This window comes from Zingiber officinale, chromosome 9B (genome assembly GCF_018446385.1).
Source record: "Zingiber officinale cultivar Zhangliang chromosome 9B, Zo_v1.1, whole genome shotgun sequence".
Taxonomy (NCBI): Eukaryota; Viridiplantae; Streptophyta; class Magnoliopsida; order Zingiberales; family Zingiberaceae; genus Zingiber; species Zingiber officinale.
In genome coordinates, this window is record NC_056003.1 from 44,067,849 (window position 1) to 44,075,264 (window position 7,416).

Here is a 7,416-nt window from a genome sequence, read left to right on the forward strand (position 1 = left end):
GGTTGTCTGTTTGTCGAATGAAGCCTCGCTCGATTATAGAAATGTCGAATACCACTCAGGCTACTAATGCATTTCAGAATGACGAAGTGGAGAGACATTCAATTGATACACAACTTGAATCAACATCTCAATTACTTGTTGATGTTAATGTCACTTATGAGGAGATAGATGATGGAGAGATGTCCAACAGTGAAGATGAATTTGTACTAATAGAGTCTAGCGATGAAGACTTGGAAACTATTAATGTTGATTAAATAGTTGCTAATGTAATATCTGAACTGTTATTTTCTATATAATTTTGTATTGTGTTGCTAATGTTAATGTTATGCATGTGTGTATATATATTTTTGTATTGTGATATTAATGTTAATGTTATGCATGTTTGTAGATATAGTTTTGTATTTTGACGTTAATGTTAATGTTATTACTAGTACATGCATGCTATGTTATTGTGCAGATATATTATTATGGCTGAGCAGCAGATAGTAGCACCCCGTGGCTAAAAGGTTATTAGAATTATCGGAGATACGTATGTATTTTTGTTATTATTAATGCAAGTTCATTGGTTTCTTCAATACTTTTCATATCTATTTTTTTTCCTTGCAGATTTGTTCCTGATGGCTATTGGGTAGCCTCTTATATCACTAGTAAGTTTAAAGAGCAAGTATGTGCTTCTGGTACTACATGGAGGCATGTAGACCAGGAGATGAAGACATTTTATTACAATGAATTCGTAGTAAGTAAAATTAATATATTTGGTATTCAATAATATATTTATCCTTTCATATACTAAAATCTATACTTATAATTGCAGAAAAGGTATACATGGAAAGATGGCCAAGAAGAACAGTTTAAAGCTACATGGAATAGTTATTGTGCTAAATTGTACAGAGACCTCATGTATTATATCAAGAAAAAAGGCACCAGGCCAGCGTATATTTCAAAGACGACATGGAGTGCATGGACGACCACTTAGGCTGCAGAAAGATGGCGAGAAAATGCTGAAAAGGCTCGATCTAATAGAAATACATAGCCAGGTGGCCCGAGCACCGGAATCGCTCGACATACGTCAGGATCGAAATCTATTGTTGAGCATGCTATGGATTTGGTATTTTAATTTAAAGCTATAATTTCTAACAATTTTTTATTTTATTATCACATTAGTATGTATAATTATGTCTCAAAATATTTGTGTATGTAGGAGCATGATCTTGCTTGGCAGCCCACATGCATGGAGGTATTTCTGAAGACCCATAAGAAGAAAGATGGGACATTTGTCGATTCTCGATCTCGGACCCTACACGTAAGATTATTAACTTTATTATATTTGTTCATGCATTTCTATTTTTATTAACTTTAATAATTGTTATCAAATTAAATATTGATCAATATTATAATTTTGAACATAGGAGCAAATGACAGAAAGAGTGGCTTAGGCCTCTCAGCCACCATCAGAGGGGGAGGAGTCACAGTCTCTATCCACCGACGCGCTAAATGAGATATATTATGATGTTGTCGGTGGAAGGACAAAAAACTTCACCCTCTACGGCCTTGGCTCCCAGGTCAAAGTGGCATTTGATCGTTTGAGGACTCCTAGGGGTCGTGCTAGTTCCTCTTCTTCTAGTGAGGTGCAGTCATTAAGACACGAAAATCAAGAACTGCGCATTCAACTGAAGTCAATGGATGAGAGGATGACTTCTATGGATGAGTGGAGGGTTGTTGAGGAGAAGAGGAGGACCGACCAGGATACTCTCTTTGCCAGTGTGCGAGAGATCGTGACAAATTTCGCTCGCACCCAGACGCCAGATGGTCTTGAGTCGCAGGAGACTCAAGACCCATCAGACTGTGGTGATTAGCATATTTCGAGGTTTGTTCAACTACTATTTAAATCTTTATTTATCATACAAGTTACATGCAAAATATATTTGATTGTTTTATTCTATTCTGCTCATTTCTAAATATTACATTATTATATGTTTCAGGTGTCAGGGTGTACATATTCAGCACGATCATCATCATCATCATCATCATTTTCTTTCTATCTAGGTATTTATTTTTTTTAAATGTAAAATTTATTGTACATCTATGTAATATTTCGAATTATAGATCGATATCAATCTCATCATAATTTATTGTATTTTACTTTTTGCAGGATTTTACACTATTAGTTGTTTTTGGAGTATTTGTTATCATGGTATGAATTTATATATTTGAGCACAGAAATACTTTGTTTATATTATGTTTGTTTCTATATGTTTTTATATGTATGGAGTGTGTTGTTTATATATGTTTTTATATGTATGGAGTGTTTGTTTCTATATCTATGGATTGTGTTAGTTTGTTTGTATCTATATATGGTTTGTTAGAATATGTAAACTGTGATTGTGTTAGTTTATTTATAAATTGTGATTGTATATATGATTGTGTTAGTTTATTTGTAAATTGTGATTGCATCTGTGATTGTATTTGTGATTGTATCTGTGATTGTGTTAGTTTATATGGATATATAATTTGTATACATGGTTGAATGGGAATACAAAAAGAATATGGCCGTTTTTTTTATTTTTCTGACGGAATACCGACGGAATCTGTATTCCGTCGGTATTTCATATCGTAATATACCGACGGAAATACTATTTCCGTCGGTATTTGCCGACAGAAATGGTATTTCCGTCGATGATTACCGACGGAAATAGTATTTCCGTCGTATTTCCGTCGGTAATCTACGATATGGAATTTTTTATCAGACCCCCCTTCTCCGACGGAAGTTATATTTTCGTCGAAAAACTGGGTGCCACGTGTCCCCGCGAGTTTATCGACGAAAATATAATTTCGTCGGTAGTTACCGACGGATATATACCTTTCGTCGGGAAAATAGGTTCTAACGCATATTCTCGCAACAGATTTCTTTCTGTCGGAAATCTTTCGGTAAGGCCCTTTAACGACAAAATACCGACGGATATTTCCGTCGGTAAGCCTGGATATTTTTGTAGTGATATTAATATGCAATATGAAGATAGTAAGTGTTGGTGCAATTTGCGCTAATGATCTAACTCAGGTTTTGATGAATGATAAGTAAATTAAAGTTAGAGTATTTTGTGATCTAATTGCTTTACCAAGTGTGTAGAAGTTGACAGGTCTGAAGGACCTGACACTAGGCTGAAATCCAGTTAGGTTCGTTGGACCCGATAGTTGGTGGGAAGTCTAGATAGGTCTGTAGGGTCTGATATCTAGCGGGAAGTTCGATTGGGTCCGCGGGACCTGACAACCGACTAAAGTCTAGTTGGGTCTGCAGGACCTAACAACTGGCAGGAAGACCTGATAGGTCAAAGGCAAGTCAAGCGACTACAAGTGGTAAGTGAAGGTAAGCGACTACTGCAGTAAATCATCTTATCAAGCTGAAAGTGCTCAATCATCTGGATCACAGGCTGACAATATATAGTAAAAAATATTCTACTTAAATATCTACATTTAATAGGAGAAAATGTATGCTCAATGAACTCAATCCTATGTCGCTCAATGGGGAACCTAGGATCGGTGGACGGCGTACTACCGGAAGTAGATGCAATATTATGTCATTTCCTAATTTTAAACAAACATAGATATAATAACAAGAATGCACAACAAATGTGTATAGAAACATTTATGATGGATTAGGGTATATCTAAGAGGCATTGTGAGGCTTTGATGAAGTTAGAGGGGAGAAATGTGAGTTAAAGGCGCCTCGGTGTGGTAGATTTTGTGAGAAAGCAACGAGAAGACGGCGAATAGAGAAGTCTCTGTCCATTGAAATTCGCGTGTTGAGGGCACCTTCAATGCCCTTGAAGGCGCCCTGAAGATTGTATGGAAGGTGCCTCGAATTGATTAGAGGTGCCTTAACACCGATTGGCGGGAAATCTCCCGCCGCTCTCGAGGGCGCCTCCTTTGTGTTGGAGGTCCCTTCGAGAGGTGCCCTGCCGCATCACCCTTTTTTTATTTGTGTTAGTTAGATTAATTAAGTTAAGTTTAATTTATTAGATAAATTAATTAAGTAGTTAATTAAATTAAGTTTAATTAGATAAATTAATTAAGTAGTTAATTAAATTAAGTTTGATTTATTAGATAAATTAATTAAGTTGTTAATTAAATTAAGTTTGTTAAATTGATTAAGTTAATTAAAATAATTAAGTTAATTAATTTGATTAAGTTAATTAAAATAGTTAAGTTAATTAATTTGATAAGTTGTTAAATGAATTAGGTTTAATTTAATTTGACTAAATTCATCCTAGGTTCATCTCACCTATTAATAAGTTATCAGTCAGGAAATCTTATGTAGTTTTTTGAGATGGTTATCTTTTAATTTAGATTATGTCTAAGGATTAATTTACATTTGAATTAGATCGTGATCTCAGGGAGACATAATCTAATTACTATTTATATTTACTGTATTGTGCTAACTTTGTTTTGCAGGGTGACTTTTACATTTGGACTAACTTTTTGTTGTAGGGAAGGAAAAAGACAAAAAGTGGTCCGGGCGCCCGGATGAGCCTTGCCCATGCAGGCGCCAGGTACTCGGGCGATCCGGGCACCCAGAGTTGGTCTAGGCGCCCGGACCAAAAAATTTATCCCGAAGCTGAGTTGGAGCGTGTTGACTGGCTGACCCACGTCAACGGTCCAGGCGCTTGGTTTTGGTGCAGGAAGCATCTGACGATCGAACCTGAATTTTGATAATGACAAAGGATTCAAAGTTAAGATTATTTGTGATCTAATGTGTTGAATGAGCTTGTAGGAAAAGTCCTAAGTTATCTTAGGCAAAAGTCATAGCTGCGGTTAAGCAGGTAGGAAAATCCTAGGGGGTGGTAATCCTAGGTCCTAGGGGGTGGTAACCCTAGGCGGAAAGCCTTGGCGGGTTGAGGTCTTCGAGAAAAAGTCCTAGAGTCGGATACTCTAGGTGAAAATCTTGGTGTCGCGGATCGGGTGGAAAGTATGGGCAGGTCGTGGAGCGGACGTCCAGTAGAAAGACCTGAAGACTCGGGCGCTGAGCAAAAGCCTAGTCGATCTAGAGGATTGAACTGGCAATAGGTATACTCTCTAAGTGGAGTAGGTGATGTCGCGTTCCCCGCTGAGGGAACAATAGGCATTGGTTCGACCTAGGATTTCTAGTCAGAAATACGAAGTCAGAACTAGACAGTCTGGAGATTGTCAAATACTTCAGTTATCATGTTTATAGTGTACTAACTTTGTTTTGCATGATATGTTGTTATTTTGTGAACTAACGTATCTTGCAGGGACCAAAGAGCAAGTTTTGCCTCGGATGAACAGTGCCCGATGCGTCCTCCATGGAGCTTGGAGGCGCCTCGGGTGCAAGGCTGAGGAGTCTTCGCAGCAGAGCTGGAGGCGCCCTCTAAAGGAACTGGAGGCGCCTCGGACGACATTGGAGGCGCCCTCAAGAGCATCGGAGGCTCCCTCAAGTGGATGAGTGAAGTCAGGCCTTATCCACAAGTGGCTGACCCGGTGATTGGAGGCACCCTCAAGGGCCTTGAAGGAGCCCTTAGCAGCCTATAAAAGGCAATCTCGAGCAGCAGCATGTATAATCAAGTTCTAAGCAATCCTTCTTTAGCGCACTGCTAACGAGACGATCCGGCTAAGCTACAACAAGATCCCGACGACCCAAAGCTACGAAATTTCAATTCTTTGTTGTCGGTATAGTTCTTTCAATATTGTCATTGTAATAATTCTCATAATATTTGCGTCATTATAGTTGTTGCCCAAAGTAAACGCTCAACGAGCGTGAACCTTGGAGTAGGAGTCGCCATAGGCTCCGAACCAAGTAAATCATTGGTGTTTACAATTATTCTTGTTTACTTTATTTCCGTTGCGTTACTCGTTGATTTTTCGAAACGAAAAGAGAAAACCACGAGCGTTATTCACCCCACCGCCCTCTAACGCGTCTCGATCCAATAATTGGTATTAGAGCGGGGTCACTTCGATTTGGTGCAACCACCAATCAAGTATTTTTTCATGGTGATTTTTAGTTTTTCGTAGTCGATCGGAATCGGTATTATTGCCGCCTTCCAATATATTTCTTTTTTGTAATCAAATTTTTCTCGAAATTGGTGCAACACCTCTCGAGATCACGTGTTTGTTTTTCTTTTAACCCGCACTACTAATCCAGGATCAAGTCCTGGGACAAGTTTGTTTTTGTTGTTTTCCTTATGCAAGTTTCTATGGCTCTTCAAGAAGGCTACAGTACAGCCCGACCTCCGCTCTTCACCAGAGAAGACTTCAACTACTGGAAAGGCTAAATGGAGTCGTACCTTCAAGCACATTTCGAAGTCTGGATGATCGTCTAAACTGGTCTTGAATTTCCAACTAACAACGTCGGCAAACTGATATCGTGCAAGAACTGGGATGCAACTCTGATAAAGAAGGTAGAAGCAAATGCCAAAGCAACCTGTACACTATAGTGCGGCCTAACCAAGGAGGAGTTAAACTACGTCGGCCCGTTCTTGAGCGCTAAAGAATTATGGCAAAAGCTGATCGAGTTGCACAGGGCACGTCCGACACAAAGGTAAGTAAGCGTGACTTACTACTTAATAAATTATATAATATTAAAATGCAGGAAGGTGAGACGGCTAGCCAGTTTCATGCTCGTATACAAGATTTGCTCAACCGACTCCACGCAATCGGACAGAAAGTGGAGAACCGTGACATCCTAAAGTACGTCCTAAATGCCTTTTCAAGGAATACCTTGTGGGCATCCATGGTAGATGCTTACAGGGTATCTAAGGATCTATCTTTAATTAAAATAGATGAATTGTTTGCTGAATTTGAATTGCATGAACAAATTAACGCTCGATCGACCAAGAAGGGTATAGTTTTGATTGCAGGTACAAGCAGAGCACGCGAACCAAAAGCAAGACACAGAACCGAACTAGAGTTAGAAGAAGAACCAGACTTGGACGATGATGACGATGAGATCACCGTCGAACTCGTCAATCTGGTAAGAAATCTCTACAAAAAGAAGAAGGGCTTCAACAAGAAGGATATCAAGAAGGTAGTCCAATCCAAGGAGGTCCAACCAAGTTCGAAGGTAAAGTATGAAGTAACCTACTATGGCTGCAACCAAAAGGGCATATCAAATTCAACTGTCTGAATCAAAAAGATGCTAAGAAGCAAAGAAAGAAGAAAGCCCTTAAGGCAACTTGGGACGAGTCTTCATCAGACGAGTCCGATGAAGAGCTCGAACAGAAAAGCTTCCTTGCACTGACGGCCTGGGACCAAATCAGCGAATCCAGAAGCGAGAGCGAATCAGAAGCAGAATCAGAAAGAAGCCACGGATCCGTATCCATTTCCAAAGGGTCGAACCCCGCTGTAAGTACTTCTCGATTTTATAATCTAGTTAATTATCTTATGCGCAAATTAGTTAAATCCAAC

The 7,416-nt window shown here is 38.9% G+C and overlaps 1 long non-coding RNA gene across 1 annotated transcript; it reads left to right on the plus strand.

Moving 5' to 3' along the window:
* The first annotated feature begins 606 nt into the window (after positions 1–606).
* LOC122022461 lies at positions 607–2,047 on the plus strand. The gene is made up of 4 exons (XR_006122979.1): positions 607–736; positions 815–1,108; positions 1,202–1,303; positions 1,983–2,047. It is a non-coding gene; the product is annotated as an uncharacterized LOC122022461 (long non-coding RNA).
* The last annotated feature ends 5,369 nt before the right edge of the window (positions 2,048–7,416 follow it).